At 45.6% G+C, this 17,073-nt stretch overlaps 1 protein-coding gene across 6 annotated transcripts in view; it reads right to left on the minus strand.

Annotated features, from left to right (window-relative positions):
* The window catches only part of RBMS3 (RNA binding motif single stranded interacting protein 3), a gene marked incomplete at its 3' end in the record, with an annotated part of 773,357 nt that overhangs the window by 663,386 nt on the left and 92,898 nt on the right, over positions 1-17,073 (minus strand). For 2 of the 6 annotated variants that reach the window (XM_081164684.1, XM_081164683.1), the window contains exon 1: positions 1,159-1,192. The exons of the other annotated variants lie outside the window; for them this stretch is intronic. Of the gene's footprint in view, positions 1-1,158; positions 1,193-17,073 lie in introns of those variants that run through there. 6 annotated transcript variants of the gene reach the window in all.

The following is a 17,073-nucleotide window of genomic DNA, read 5'->3' on the forward strand; positions in this document are numbered from 1 at the left end:
TCTGTTGCTGTTTTTCCAACAGTAACAGCAAAATGCACCAGTCTGCACAAAGTGTGAAGTGCAAAAAACATTCACAATGCACAGTAACCATTTCAGATTACGGTAGTTCCAAAAATATGAAAGGCTGCCCTCTTCAGCCAAAAGTTGGGAAAAAGGTGCCAAGAGGGTCTAAATGTCCTTTAGAGCAAACATTTGGGGGAAACTTTACTAAATAGTCCATATTCCACTGTACTGTACAACAGTTAATTCCGCTGAAGTGGGAAATACATGCATTCAGTAGTGTGTGTGTAGTAATCTATATTTATACACAAGAAGTGGGGAAGCTGGTGTACAGCAGAAAAGGCTTAGGATGCTGGCTAATAAGGATGTAAGACAGCATCAATTTCCATTCTGCCCTGTATTTTATTTTGCATGCGGTTTTTCTATATATCCTCTTTAATAACCACCACGGATTACCTTTTTGGTTTTGTGTGAGGGTAAACTTAGATACTTGTGAGACTCAGGTAGAAGTTCAACAAATAAGAAAGGTTTGTTTTACAGCACGAAGTTGATAAAAACAAAGACTGTGTCAGGAGATAAAAAAATATTCCAGGAAACAGTTATTTATACTGAATATAGTAAATGTTACAGGCTTCTAAACAAGCTTCAGTTGCTTACACTTCAGTTAGATGTTACAGGTTTCTAGACTAGATGGTAAACGCTTAGCTCATTTGGACTTTTTGCTTCAGTTCCTTAACTTAGTTGTTGTATAGGTTTTATACAGCTTGATGCTTTTGTTATTAAACAAGCTAAATGCACAGCTTAATACTTTGGTTCCTAACCAAGGTGGTTATTTTCCATCAGTTACCCAACCTTTTAATAATCACACTCCTGAGGTACTTCTAGCAGTGTAACAGACCAGGGGGTCCCCACACCCCTCTTAACTGGTTTGAAATTCTTCCTTTTCTGAAAGATCTCTCAGCTCCTGACTGAAATGAGTCCTAAGTAGACTGTAACCTCACAGCTTCTACTTCTTCTGCTCAAACTCAGCCTCCCAGTTAACTCCTGTCAGAATACTCTCCCATGACACTGAACACTGTCTTCCAATATAAGCTCAGAGACTCCTTTCTCTAGCCGCAGGTATTTTCCTCAGAGTGGATAATGCGCACAGACCAGAACCAACTCACCCCCTTCAACTATCTGAACTCTCTCTCAGAAACTGCTCCTTTTATTTTCCCTCCCAAAGTTCAGGCTCCACCCCGCCTCCAGCTAGAGGTCTCGATAGCCAATTAGAGAGCAGCTCCAGCACTCTGGCAGAATAGCAGCCAATCAAGAGAGCGAGCGGCTCCAGCATTCTGAGACGCTGCATCACTCGACTCTGCTCTAGCTCAGGTGTCCATCACACCTACATTTATACTCAATTGTTCAGTGGGGACTGGATTCCCTGCCACGTAAAAAAATATTTGAGCCCACAAGTAACCCCTCTCAGCCCATTGAGCTGCCATGGCAGTCATGGGGTATGCTTGTAAGGGAATTAGTAGTGAAGACATTGGGGAAAGCCTAGATTGCTCTTCTTTTCCATACCATTAGAGAGACCCAGGCATAGTGATTTTGTATGTTCATTATTAATATGCTGTGTTTTTAATGATTGAAAGGGCAGTGATTTAACATTTTTTCTCTTCCACATTTATCCAATTCTTTTTCACTCAATCTACTGGCAAAATGTAGTTAAACACATACTTCATTACATGATTGTTACATCATGGCACACCATTAATTTCAACGCAAAGGAAACCCATGCAAATTGGGAGGGAAGTCATTTATTGATTTCTGTTCTAGACATGGACAAATAGGCAAACAACAACAATTTCTGCTCCCCTTTCTGTGTTGTTGTTGTTGTTTTTTTGGGGGGTGGAATTCTCTACTGGCTAAAAAGCACAAATTTCTTTGTTCAAATCTTGTCCCTGCCATTAGCCTTTTTTTTGGGGGGGTGTGGAATTCTCTACTGGCTAAAAAGCACACATTTCTTTGTTCAAATCTTGTCCCTGCCATTGGCTCCCTAGGTGGTCTTAGACAAGCCACTGTCTCTGAACCTCAGTCCTCATCTGCAATAAGGGCAATAATAATACTGACTTTCACAGCAGGATTGTTGTAAGGATGGCAGGACAATAATGAATGTGAAGGGCTTTGAACGCCATTTTGTTTGTTTGTTTGCTTGCTTGCTTGTTATCCAGCCCGTCCTCCCATAGGGGTCCAGGGTGTAAACAACAAGCCCAAAAAAATAAATAAAAACATATTGAAAACAATTAGAATTCAAACCTCAACTTTTAAAGGCTTGTTGAAAGAGTAGCTGCCAAAAAGACAACAGAGATAGTGACTGATTCGTTGCCTCTTATTCAGTACGATGACTTATTTAATTGCTTTTTAAAAATGTTTATTAAAAAGCAATCAGTGTTTTTTTAACTGTATTTTTTTCAGTTTATGTTGTGAGCTGCCATGGGTCCTGCACTGGGAGAAAGCAGGATATAAATGTGTGTGTGTGTAGAAATTGTGTGTGTGTGTGTGTGTGTGTGTGTGTGTGTGTGTAGAAATCAAATGTTAAGCATTATTAAGCATAGGTGATGCATTAAAGTCAGGAGTAGGAACTGTGTCGACCCCCAGTTGTTCTTTGATTACAATTCCCATAATTCCATGCTGGCTGGGGTCAATGAGAGTTGGAGTCCCCATAGCTGAAGCGACACAGATTCCTCTTACCTGTATTAAAGGATGCCTGGTTAAGTTACTTCCCTTCTAAATACCGGTACTCTACGTGAATATTAGTGGGACAGCTAACCATGTGCTGAAATGCAGAGCTGCAATTAATGGAGTTGTTTCAGTCTCTAGTGTTTACTTAAACTGTCATATATCTAAGTGCTCTGAACAATCACGTGAATTTTCAGTAATTGGCTCTTATCACATTTGAATTTGTAACAACTATGATCAGCCTCATTTATTTGAAGCAAAATTGTCATTCTGGGATTTTACAGCTGTTTCTAAAAAAAAACCCTAAAATGACAATTAAATTATTATTCACTTTACATCTATCACGCATTGCCAACATCTATTTATCGCAACAGAACCAGGGGTAGAAGTCAAGCTAAATACAGGCTTCTCTATGAAGTAAATCTGATGTTGCAACGTCTAGTATATAATTCACATATTTCAATGACAAAAATATCTTAACAACCTGACTATAACTTCTCATTTCAACTTCAGATGATAGAAAAGGAATTTTAATTAAAACAGAATAGAATGGACAGTAAGGACATGTTGTTTGAATGAATGGTCTGGACCTTTTTTTAGTGATCAGGGTGGAATAAGCACTGCAATTTTCTTTTGCGAATATACACCATGCCTTCATCTGAAAAAGAAAACTAAAGCATTTTTTAGTCAATTGTGGGTTGTTGTCTTCTGTAAGTCCCCCCCCCCGTGTCTCCCCCCCCCCCTGTGTACTCCAGGATTGTAAAAGGTGCATAGCCCTCCAGATTTTGATAGACTCCATCTCTCATCCGTCCCAGCCAGTATAGCCAATGGTCAGAGATGAAGGGAGTTGCAGTCCAGCAATGCTGGGGGCAGTGAAACACGGGTCCCCCAACTCCTGCTATACTCAGGTCTACAGTTCTTCCAATCCAGTATAACATTCACCGCTGTAGTGTGTTGCATGAACAGTGTACAGACACGAATACATTCATTAAAATGAGAACAGATCAGTATACACCACCAGGTAAGAGGCATGAAAATCAGCTTGTGTTTCCTACACCAATATAATTGGAGCACTTTTTGCAGGGCAGGGCAGGGTACTGTGGAGGATTACTGCCTATAAGAAACTGATGGATTGCACATTTATATCTCGGATACAAACTTCCTGATTCTGCTTGTTCATTCCTTTGCTTGCTAGAACTTTAGTTGGGACCAGATGCAAAATGCTGGTTCAAGGGGCACAAAAGAAGGGTGTCCATGGACAGATTAAGGGTGTGCAGGAGCAGAGCATGGATCCAAAATCCCCTGGCATGCACCCTAACCTGGAAGAAAACTATGCCCACCCCAGGAAGAAGAAGAAGAGTTTGGATTTGATATCCCGCTTTATCACTACCCAAAGAAGTCTCAAAGCAGCTAACATTCTCCTTTCCCTTCCTCCCCCACAACAAACACTCTGTGAGGTGAGTGAGGCTGAGAGACCTCAGAGAAGTGTGACTGGCCCAAGGTCACCCAGCAGCTGCATGTGGAGGAGCGGATACGTGAACCTGGTTCCCCAGATTGGGCACCACAGTTCAAGAAGGACACTGACAAACTGGAACGTGTCCAGAGGAGGGCAACCAAAATGGTCAAAGGCCTGGAAACAATGCCTTATGAGGAACGGCTAAGGGAGCTGGGCATGTTTAGCCTGGAGAAGAGGAGGTTAAGGGGTGATATGATAGCCATGTTCAAATATATAAAAGGATGTCACATAGAGGAGGGAGAAAGGTTGTTTTCTGCTGCTCCAGAGAAGCGGACACGGAGCAATGGATCCAAACTACAAGAAAGAAGATTCCCCCTAAACATTAGGAAGAACTTCCTGACAGTAAGAGCTGTTCGACAGTGGAATTTGCTGCCAAGGAGTGTGGTGGAGTCTCCTTCTTTGGAGGTCTTTAAGCAGAGGCTTGACAACCATATGTCAGGAGTGCTCTGATGGTGTTTCCTGCTTGGCAGGGGGTTGGACTCGATGGCCCTTGTGGTCTCTTCCAACTCTATGATTCTATGATTCTATGATTCTATGAGTCCACCGCTCTTAACCACTACACCACACTGGAAGTGGTATAGTCCATTGCCTATTGTTCCAAATGGGAAGGAAATGGTTTTTTCAAAAAAGAAAAAGAAAAAACAGAAAAGAATAGACGTATTCAAAATTGTTTTCCCCCTGCTGCCGAATGTCCAGACTGCAGGGGTCAGCAAACTTTTTCAGCAGGGGGCCGGTCCACTGTCCCTCATACCTTGTGGGGGACCGGACTATATTTTGAAGCGGGGGGAAATGAACGAATTCCTATGCCCCACAAATAAACCAGAGATGCATTTTAAATAAAAACACACATTCTTCTCATGTAAAAACACCTGGCAGGTCCCACAAACAACCTAGAGATGCATTTTAAATAAAAGGACACATTCTACTCATGTAAAAACACGCTGATTCCCAGACCGACCGTGGGCCGGATTTAGAAGGCAATTGGGCCAGATCTGGCCCCCGGGTCTTTTGCCTACCCATGGTCCAGAGGGCAAGACAGGTATGTACCTCCTGCAGCCCCCTATCAGCACCCTTGCAGTCAGCGAGCACCCATGTTTTACATGGGAGGAAGAAGGAGGCCCAGTCTTTTCATACAAGTTGTATAAAAATATAGCGTTCTTACATGAACCAAACCTATCCCCAGTCTCGAATTTCCTAATGTCAGTTACTGGCACATTATATTTTAGTGATGCTTAGTGATGTCTTTCCCCCATGATTTTCCACATGTTGTTATATGAGTATGATATGTTAGAAGCTGTAAAAAGAGTGAGAAGCCTCCAGCCATTTTGGACATGCCATATAGTGTCTCTCCTTCTGTCAGGAAACTGACATCAGAGCAACAGGCGAAGGAGAGGCTCTCTGATTCTGCAGGGGAAGGAACAAGCACTAGGGGGAGACACAGCTTGATGGAGGGGGAAGGAAATCAGTGTAACACCAAGGAGCCAGGAGAGCAAATGGGAGAAGAGGTGGAAGGGCTCCGGGATTCTTCCTTGGAAGTCAGTGAGGAGAGCCCTGGTCCTCCACTTCCCACGCCCTCCTTGCGCAGGAGACTCCCGCGCAATGAGAGGCGGAGACGATTGGGAGTCAAACAACTCTTATGCTGGCAACGGTTTAAGAAACGCCCACAGACAGACTCTGCGAGCGACTGAGGCAGCCACGCTGAGATGGGCTGTGCAGTCAGGACGGTTTAACCCAGGCAGCCAAGCTCCAAAAGGGGACAGTTTACGCACGAGTAACTCCAAACCACTACACCTTCCTTCCATATTTTGCCCAAAGAATTTCAGTGTCCTTTGTTTTGGTCACTCTTTCCTATTTCCTGCTATTCCCTGGCACCAGGTATGAGACAAAACTGCTATAAGGTAGAGTTTATCCTAGATAGAAAAAGACAAACAAAGCTCTGAGAAGCTAATCCAAGATTAAATAGCCAAACACAATACTGGGATTTCCCCTCACTTATCAAAATTGTGATGTTTAGGAATAGTGGGGTGGAAATGGATCATAGATAATTTTACTTTGAGGGAAATCATATATCTGTTAAATTAGGACTTCTATTTTTTTTAAAAAAAGTTCAAATGAGAAATAAACATATTTTAAATGTTTTATTTTCTGCCTTAATTGGTTCTGCGGTCCAAAATTAACTACAGTGTCTTCTCTGTGATAAGGCACAAGCGTTTGCGTGTTGAGTCACAGTAGCCCCCCAATAATTCACACTTCACACATCAATTTTTGTTTAAGGTTTTTGGCATAATTTTGGCCACAACTTTATTCAAATACAAAAATGTGAGTGGTTGCTTAGGCACTGGTTCCGACTATCTGTCCTTGCCCTCAGGGACAGAGCTGGCCTTCCGGATACCAGCGGAAGCCAGCGTGGGAAACAAGTATTGGGTGAGAAATAAAGCTGGGCACCAGACCATTACTTCTCACCCTCATGTTCCTGTGGGGCTTGCACGGCCCAAGTCCGACTCCGGGGACAAGGACAAAAGAATGGCAAGCCCCTGGATTTCCTTTAACGGAATTCCCATTCGCATCATTTGGAGGGGTAGGCACTTACCCCTCCAAGCACCAATTTAACCAGTGCCTAACCGCCAACCTTACAAGTTGTGACGATTGCTACGCAGTAGGCAAAAACCAAATGGCACCAGCCAATCAGCCAGATGGCAAAATTCCTACCGTGCCCCCGCACCAAGGCGAACGACACCATGACAGGCATAGCAAGGTCAAGCGATCAGCTTAAATAAAAAACCCCCCTATTAAAGGGAGGGAGGGCGGGTGATCCGATGCAAAACGGCCAAGAGGCCGTGCCAACGTCTGGCCCCTGTATATATAGACTCTGACCCCTCCTCCGAATTGGCAACAATCAAAACACCCCAGCAACCCAGTTTAACCATTTAAATGGCCGGGATTCAACTAAATTTGCCTAGTCACTGGAGGGTGGCCTGTTCCCAACCGCAACACGTGCTCTCTGCTAGGGAGAACACGCTTTGCGTGTTGAGTCACAGTAGCCCCCCAATAATTCACACTTCACACATCAATTTTTGTTTAAGGTTTTTGGCATAATTTTGGCCACAACTTTATTCAAATACAAAAATGTGAGTGGTTGCTTAGGCACTGGTTCCGACTATCTGTCCTTGCCCTCAGGGACAGAGCTGGCCTTCCGGATACCAGCGGAAGCCAGCGTGGGAAACAAGTATTGGGTGAGAAATAAAGCTGGGCACCAGACCATTACTTCTCACCCTCATGTTCCTGTGGGGCTTGCACGGCCCAAGTCCGACTCCGGGGACAAGGACGAAAGAATGGCAAGCCCCTGGATTTCCTTTAACGGAATTCCCATTCGCATCATTTGGAGGGGTAGGCACTTACCCCTCCAAGCACCAATTTATCCAGTGCCTAACCGCCATGGAGCCCTCAGCTCACCGCCAAACCACTCACAGCCCCAACCAAGACCTCAGCTTGGTCACCACCGCACCAATCCAAGCCTCATTCCCTTAAGCGGAAAGGTGCATGCCATCAGCTTGGAAAAAAGGATGGCCTCTCAAAAAGAATCTCGGGGTGGGAAATTGCATCGCCACCAGCTCCAAAACTTTTTTGACCACAGCAGAATTGATGCGTTTTCGGGCCCTTTCAGTGGCAGCCGGGCAACGACTGCCCTTCCAAACGCAGCGTTGCAAAAGCTTTGACCAAAAATTTTTCGCTGTCGGCACCATTGCACGCAGCGTCTCCAGGTCACCCAAAATTGCAGCACGTAGTGACAAACAGTCCATGGGCACCAGGTCGTTCTCACCAAGCTGCACCACAATAGCAGCTGGCGGCCCCTCCAAGAGCAACTGCCTCCGGATACTTGGCAGGAACTCCGACCAGCACATCCCACGTCTGGACAGCCAAGACAAGCGAATATGTGGAGGAAAGCCGAAATCTGGACCCAATCCAGATTGCCGTGCTGCGACGCCAGCCCAATGGACGATACTGTGCCCCACAATCCAAACACGGGTCACCGCTAAACCTGATAAATAAGATGAAACAAGCAAAAATTGTAAGACACCAATAATGTTAACGAACATAATCTTTGAATGCATTCGATTTCCAACGACCTGTATTTTATTTCCACTGCCTTATTAACATGCTTTCCGGCCTTCTTGGTGGTACGTTTGTCTAGGCATTGGTTCCCGACTAGCTGCACCTGACCTCAGCAGGGCAGCACTGACGACTGGGCCCCACCATATCGTCAGTACCAGCAAACATTGTGGGGGAGCAATGAATCCCAAGGCAATCGCATCCCGCCAGGTGTCGTTCCCCATAGGGGAAAGATGCACCCCATCTGCCCTAAAGAGGGCAATAGCCTTGAAGAAAATTAGGAGGGTGCAATATTACAGAACCACCTAAAGCAAGGACCTATTTTATTTTATTTGTTATTTTATTCACTTTATTTATTTTATTCTATTATCCACCGCCTTATTAACATGCTTTCTGGCCTGCTCGGTGGTAGTTTGTCTAGGCATTGGTTCCCGACTAGCTGCACCTGACCTCAGCAGGGCAGCACTGACGACCGGGCCCCACCATATCGTCAGTTCCAATAAACAGCATGGGGGAGGAATGAACCAGGATCAGACTCAAGCTCACCCCAAATGCTCCCAGGGACTCTTGCATGGCCCTAGCCCTCAAAAGGGGTCGACAAAAGCATGGCGAATCCTTGGATTCCCTTAATGGAACATCTTTGCGCATTGGAGGGGACAGGTGCTCCCACCCCCCCTCCAGACCACCTTGAACCAATGCCTTAAATTATTTTGAGTCCAGGGAGAGCTGCCATCAACTCAATCCAAGCCCTCTTGCATGCAGGAATGCAAACTTATGCTGGAGGAAGACAGCAAACATTCTCGCCCAGCTGTACCACCAGCACTGCGGGAGGACCTGCACAGGTCACACTCGACCGCACCAAAGGAAGGATCTCCTCCCAAAGCATTCCCCATCTGGACATCCAGTATATGTTCACATGGGCAGGAAGACTGAGATGACGCCCCAGTCCAAACCCGTCAACATGCTTGCCAGCCTAGTGTACAATGCTGTGGCCCAAATGTGCACCGCTGCTCCTATGAAAAAAGGAAACAACAGACAAGCATCAGCACAGACATCACTGTGACACTTCCTGATATAATCCTTGTCAGCGTCAGACTTCCAATGACCCGTATTCACAATCCTGTCTACTGACAGGCCCCCAGTGTGCAGCCTTTGCAGCAGCACCTAATCGTAAGGAATGAGGAGTGTTCAGCGGTAAGCAAGCCACAGGCTCTAATAACTGGTGCACGACGTAAGCACATTGATGCCGGGCTAACGGGAACCCATTTTCATGCACTAGGAGCAGGCCAGCCCCCAGGGAATAAAAAGCCAAATATTCTGTTATCCATAACCGGGCAAGGGCCCTCCTCACCTGTGGCGGGAAGCCTGATTGTGGCACTCCTGCCCACTAAGTCTGTTTTAGAGTTACCAGCTCTAATGACAAGCTCCAAAGGATAAGGAAAAGTCCTGAAGCAATAAGCCTCCAGAATCTCGGTCCCGTGCTGGCTCCAACAACCATTTCCCCAACCCTCAGTGCGAAAATGCAATGGACTACTGAAAGGAGTCTCACCTTGATCTTTAACCCGCAGACAAGTTTTAACTTGTTGCAGATACTGCATAGGTAAAAATTGACCGACTTCCTGCCCACTGTCCTATGAGGTTGGAGCCTATTCCAACCTTCCAAGGCCCTGCGCACTGCAAACTTTATACAAGGGTCTCTGAAAAAATAAAGCTTCAATGAAACAGACATTGCAGCGGACTGAATTCGGATAGTTATAACCGCATGCCCAATCTGCAGCAGGTGGACCAAATACTGCAGGATCTGCTCAGAGGATGGGGGCAAATTCTTCCGAATGGCCAAGAACTGCCAGCTTAAGGCTAAGAAATCCATCCAGGCCTTCCCATAAGAGGTAAAAGCAGAAGGGGAAATGGAAGCTGCCGCTCTCTGAAATTACTAATTGTTGTCAAAATGCCACAAGACTGGAAAAGTCTGGCAATAGCTGAGTCTGGAGCCCAGGATCTGAAGCGCTTCATCTGAAAATCGGATAGTGTCAGCGTAATTTGGAGAGTAGAAAGCACAATATTAAACCTTAAGTGGTGCAGCTCGAAAGCATGCGCGGAGGGGCAGAGACTGTGCTACAGCATGAGGACTGTTTTGCCAAGACGCTCAACACCACCTGGTTATCAGACCAAAAGCAGATCCAATGGTCACTGAACTCCTCGGGCCACATGTGAACTGCTACTACAATGGGGAAAACTCAAGAAAAGTTATGTCACATGATTGCCTCACCACACCAGGCTTGAGGCCATAGCTTTGCACACCAGCAGCCCTTGAAATAAAAACCAAAGGGCAAAGATCCAGCAGCACCAGCATGAACCTGAAAATCCCTGAGCGGGTTCAAGGTATCCTGCCATGGCGAACTACTATTGCATACATTCAGGAATTGCTACCATCGCCTGATATCTGCCTTCACCACATTTGGTAGGCATACACAAAGGTAAGGGGACCTCTGTCAGCATCGCCCTTGAGCCAGTGCCACCAACTGGACTCATCCACTTCAGCCCCAACTGGGCTAGGCGAGCTGGGTAGCACTTCCAGAGACCACCTTCTGCACATGAACAGGTCAAAGTGCTGTGGACTCACAGCTTAGAGTTGTGAGCACCGGATTCACTCCAACAAAAGGACAGTCGTCGCACAGCAGAGTACAGCAGAGTCTGAGTATATAAACAACTCAGAGAGCAGCTCTGTAGAATATCTTCTTTATTCTATCTACAACTATACAAACTATATACAGAGCTTAATAGGTCTAAGCATAAATAAATGCTGCACTGCACTGAGTATCTGCAGCTGCCCTTAGCAGCAACCTTATCTCTACACATGATCTCTAACACTCAGTCTCTCTCCCTCTCCGACACTGACTGACTGACTGACTTGGTGCTGGAGCAGAATAAGTAGAGACCAGAACACGCCTCCTCCTCTCTGGAGAATCAGCAGACTCCTCAGGAGATTCTTGGATATGGGAGGGGTGAAATCTAGGCAGCCTGGCCTAGTGGGAAGATTAGTTAAGTGACCCAGCAAGATCGGATCTGGTGAAGCATCACTTGCTACAGAGGAAGTATTACAAAATAACTTCCTTCAAGGCAGACAGCTTCTCCATAGCCAAGTGGTATGTTTTAGCAACGATATCCAACTGGATCCCTAAATAAAATGGGAATATGGGCAAAAGGTATTGAGCTATTGCTTGCCAGCTTCCAGCCCCCGCTTGGGCAGGGGGCATCTTGTGCAGCCATCATGATATGTAAATTTACAGGGCCGACGCTGGCCAGAACCCCTAAAGAAGTCCCAACCAAGCTGCCGCCAAGCCAGCTTCCTTTTCAGACACACACTCTGTGCAATGCAAAAAAAAACAAAAAAAACAAACAACAACAACACACACTCCGTGCAGTGCACACACTCTCCATGCAATGCAAAAAGCACGCTCTGTGCAATGCAACTACACACTCCGTACAATGCACACACAAAACCTCTGTGCAATGCAACTACACACTCCGTGCAATGCAAAACACACTCTCTGCAATGCACACACCTTTCATGCAATGCAACTACACTCCATGCAATGCAACTACACACTCCGTGCACTGCACCCTCTGTTCAATGCAACTACATACTCCGTGCAATGCACACACACTCCGTGCAATGCAAAAAACCAAAGCAAAACAAAAAACACTCTGTGCAATACAACTACACCCTCCATGCAATGCACACGCACTCCATGCAATGCAACTACACACTCCCTGCAATGCACACGCACTCCATGCAATGCAACTACACACTCCCTGCAATGCACACACCCTTCATGCAATGCAACTACACTCCATGCAATGCAACTACACACTCCGTGCACTGCACACCCTCTGTTCAATGCAACAACAAACTCCGTGCAATGCAACTACACCCTCCGTGCAATGCAACTACACACTCCGTGCAATGCAACAACACACTCCGTGCAATGCAACTACACACCCTCCGTGCAATGCAACTGCAAATCTCCTAGCAATGCAATGCAATTGCAGCCCGTGCAGCGCCGTGCTCTGCAACGCACAGAGCAAACTGCAATGCGGGCACGCAAAGGTGCTTTCTCCCAGTTGCATATTGCAAACATGGCGCCCCTCGCAGTGAGGTAACCACCAAAAGGACTTAAGTGTCCAGGTAGAGCATGGGGGAGCATGCAGCTGTCCCATACAGGGACCAATCCTGCAACCTAGGCATTACCGGCACTATGCGCTGACCCAGTGAAACCAATGCTTCATGGACCACATGGGGACACTATTCAGGCCGGAAACGCTTCCAGGCCATCGAATTCTAGGGCAAAGCCCTAGGATCACCTGCTAGGCCAGGCATAAATGTTTCCAGTGAAATAGCAGAGTTGAGGTAGCCCACAGCTTGTCCAGGTACCCCTGCTTGCCCTTTTAGAGGGAAGCACCCCTTCAAGAAACCCAAAGTTCTTTTATCACAAATGGGCCGAACTGCCCAGCAACAGAATAGCCCATAAGGAGCAGTTTGTTTTGTTTTGTTATAACAATGGCTAAGAGGGGGATATGAACTCCCAGGTCCTAGTCCTGCACTTTAGCCACTAAGCCACAATGGCTCATCTCAAAATGGCAGTCGCCTCTATCAGGGCAAAACAAACTTAAAGAAAATAAACTTGTTCAGAAACAGCATAGTTCAAGAGCATATACAGAGTGCTCATAGTCCTTGGAGGCACAGGGAGCCATAAAGCCAACCTTCGGGGATACTATAAACGAAAGTGATACCAGCTAAGCTGGGAACAGCCCTGACTAGCCCCACAATTTCAACAAGAGAAATGGGGGAAACCTTTTTGCGAAAGAAAGCCCCTAACGGGGGCTCTCTCACTATTGGGAAAGGCAAGCCACAGATACAGGGAGAATCTTCCTACAGGGCAGGGTAAGGGGTGGGGTGGGAAATTGAACAGGAAAAGGGGGGAATTAAATTATTTAAGGGACTAGAGAGGATTAAAAGAAAGGGGAAATAAAGAAATAAAGAAATGTAACCAGACAATGAGAAGATTGTCCCAGTGCTCCATGTGATCCGATGCAAAACGGCCAAGAGGCCGTGCCAACGTCTGGCCCCTGTATATATAGACTCTGACCCCTCCTCCGAATTGGCAACAATCAAAACACCCCAGCAACCCAGTTTAACCATTTAAATGGCCGGGATTCAACTAAATTTGCCTAGTCACTGGAGGGTGGCCTGTTCCCAACCGCAACACGTGCTCTCTGCTAGGGAGAACACGCTTTGCAGACACTGCTTAGAAATTATTATTTTTTTGGAGTGGGAGTCTCTGCTGATAAGTACAAATTTCTTTCAGCTCTGTCACTTTTGTCAATTCCCTACCGATTAAGATTCACAATAGTGAACATCCCAGGGCTATCTCCCTATCTAGGCTGCCTCAAACGGTACAAAAAATAATAATATATGAATGAAACAATTAATCAAAAGGAAGGCGTATCATTCACAACCATGGTTTTAGATTATCTCTGATAAAATGCCACTCAAATGGAACTAGGCTAGGGACACCTATGCTAGAAAACCAATGACAGGAAAATAAAAAATGTTGGGGTTTTTGGCTCATTTGAGCCATTTACCTCTGTGTAGCACATACCATCTGGTTTGCCTTTCGAGCTCAAGTGCACAGGCCAGCTTATATACTGTACATTGTTTTACTTGAAATATTTCTAAACCACCCTCCCATGTTCCTTGAGGCAGCTTGCAAAAACTCTTACAACCAAACCCTATGAGGTAGGTCAATCTCAGATATAGGGACTGGCTCAGTATCATGTTTGGTGAAGCAAAGGTTAGGGGATTGGACAAATACCTGGATGGTCCAGGATAAAATCCCTGTGCAGCCATTGAACTATCTGGATGAGGTAAATGGGATGTGGGTAAACCACTGAGCCTCTTGGGCTTGCCGATCAGAAGGTAGGCAGTTCAAATCCCCACGACGGGGTGAGCTCCCGTCGCTCTGTCCCAACTCCTGCCAGCCTAGCAGTTTGAAAGCACGCCAGTGCAAGTAGATAAGTAGGTACCACTGCGGCGAGAAGGTAAACAGCATTTCCATGTGCTCTGGTTTCCATCACGGTGTTCTGTTGTGCCAGAAGCGGTTTAGTCATGCTGGCCACATGACCCGGAAAGCAGTCTGTAGACAAATGCTGGCTCCCTCAGCCTGAAAGCGAAATGAGCACAGCATCCCCATAGTCGCCTTTGACTGGACTTAACCGTTCAAGGGTCTTTTACCTTTTTTTACCTATGTGGATAAACTTGGGCATGCCACTCTCTCTCAGCCCAACAAAGCTCTAGGGAGGATTTAGGAAATTAGTTTATATGGATTCTAATATAGAATTACAGGCAACAACCTATTTAGGCGTGTCTGAATGACACGCAATTGCACACACGTGCATGGCATCAAACCCAGAAGTAGCCCTGAAATATCATAAAGATGCCACAAAGAGGCACAGGGCAGAACAGGCTCACATGCGCTCTCCACCAATGTGTGCAGGGGTCTGGAATATAACCTTTGGACAAAACAAGTGTCGCTTGTACCTCATCTATGCCCATCCCCAACCACTGTGCGGATTGGAATGTTAACTATCCTTCGGATTTTTTACTTCTCCAAATTTTGTAATGAAATGCGCATCTCAAAAAAAGAAATAAGAGTACAAAATTGCTTTTCTTTTTTTAAAAAAGGTATATTTTAAGATTAGATATATTTAGAAATGTGTACACTGAGATGAAATATGCAGTGAAATAATATTTTGCGATTAGAATGCATTTTAGGTTTGTGTTTAAAATACATATTTAAATACAAACAGAAGGCAGCCCTGTTTAGGAAAGTTTTTAATGTTTGAAGTTTTATTCTGTTATTAGTGTTCTGTTGGGAGCTGCCCAGAGTGGCTGGGGAAACCCAGCCAAACTACAAGAAAGAAGATTCCACCTAAACATTAGGAAGAACTTCCTGACAGTAAGAGCTGTTCGACGGTGGAATTTGCTGCCAAGGAGTGTGGTGGAGTCTCCTTCTTTGGAGGTCTTTAAGCAGAGGCTTGACAACCATATGTCAGGAGTGCTCTGATGGTGCTTCCTGCTTGGCAGGGGGTTGGACTCGATGGCCCTTGTGGTCTCTTCCAACTCTATGATTCTATGATTCTATGGATGGGGTATAAATAATAAAATTATTATTATGATTGATTGAGAGAGAGAGAGAGAGAGAGAGAGATTCATGCAGAAATGGGGTGGCACACATAATGAATGGGCAGACGTTGGAAATAAACTGATCCACCCATCCCTACCTACTCTTAAAAGACTGTTGCGAGGATAAAAGGGAATGGAGAACCATGGGTGATGCCTGCAAGAACAGCAAGATATAAATGCAATGCATAACAATGAGTCACCCATTTGGCATCATTGTGGAGCAGGGATTTGAACCCAGGTCTCCCAAGCCAACACTATCCACGACACCAGAGGTGGCTTCCAGATGTTGCTGCACTAGAACTCCCATCATCCCCAACAATGGTCTATGCCGGCTGGGCCTGATTATGGAGGGCAGCAAGTTGGCTGAACCTGTACTTGTTATCGCATTGCCTCTAAAAATCTATTTTTAACAGTAAAGTTATATTAGTACATTAAAAAGAAAAGTCAGACATAAACAACATAAAATATTCATCCCAATCTATTCTTAGATTGAACTAATCCAGTATACATTATATTGTGGAATTTTGTAAACCTACTTAGTTGTTTCATCACAGGCCTCTAGGTGTGACGGGTCCCCTTGTATGTCAAGAGAGCCCCATTAAACTTACTTGGTTGTGGCGGCTGGGAGCTACCTACCATTTTAGAGTTCCATGATGCCCCAGAGCAGTGCTATCTCAGGGGCAGTAGCAGAAAATGAAAGCAGTCTGTGCCAGCAAACTATCTGCTGGGATCCCGGCAAATGCCCAAGGATGCTGCCCTGCCCTCCAGAAAGGTAAAGGGACCCCTAACCATTAGGTCCAGTCATGACCGACTCTGGGGTTGCGGCGCTCATCTCACTTTACCGGCCGAGGGAGCCGGTGTACAGCTTCCGGGTCATGTGGCCAGCATGACTAAGCCGCTTCTGGCAAACCAAAGCAGCGCACGGAAACGCCGTTTACCTTCCCTACCTATTTATCTACTTGCACTTTGACATGCTTTCGAACTGCTAGGTTGGAAGGAGCTGAAAATGAATGAACTGCAGCTAAAACATTATGTTCATTTTTCACATAGTCTAGTCCTTCCCCTGCCCACCCCCTAATATTCTTAAGAGGGTCTCTTCTCCAGTCTTCAGAGAGTAGCTGGAAGTGGGGACTGTTATGTACTGAAGTTCTCACCCTGGGCCAGCAGGGGGGTACTGTAGATAGTTGAGGTCCACATATGCAAATAGGGGATCAAAAGTGACATTCAGTGATTGGATAGTTACAGAAAATTGTTACAGTTACGTTGTACTGGAGCTCTATATAAGCAGGCTGGCTGAACCCTTCAGTTCAGTTCTGTTCTGGCCTGTGAATAAACAAGAGCTGTTTGGAGAATCGCTGTGTCGTCTGATATGGTCACCCACAACTTAACAGGGACGCAGAAAAAAAGTCCTCCTTTCCTTCCACTCTGCAGTTTTAATCCGAAATCTTAGGTGCTCAGAGCTCAGAAACTGCTCATGCTA

Source organism: Podarcis bocagei, assembly GCF_964188305.1.
Source record: "Podarcis bocagei genome assembly, chromosome: 12".
Classification (NCBI taxonomy): Eukaryota; Metazoa; Chordata; class Lepidosauria; order Squamata; family Lacertidae; genus Podarcis; species Podarcis bocagei.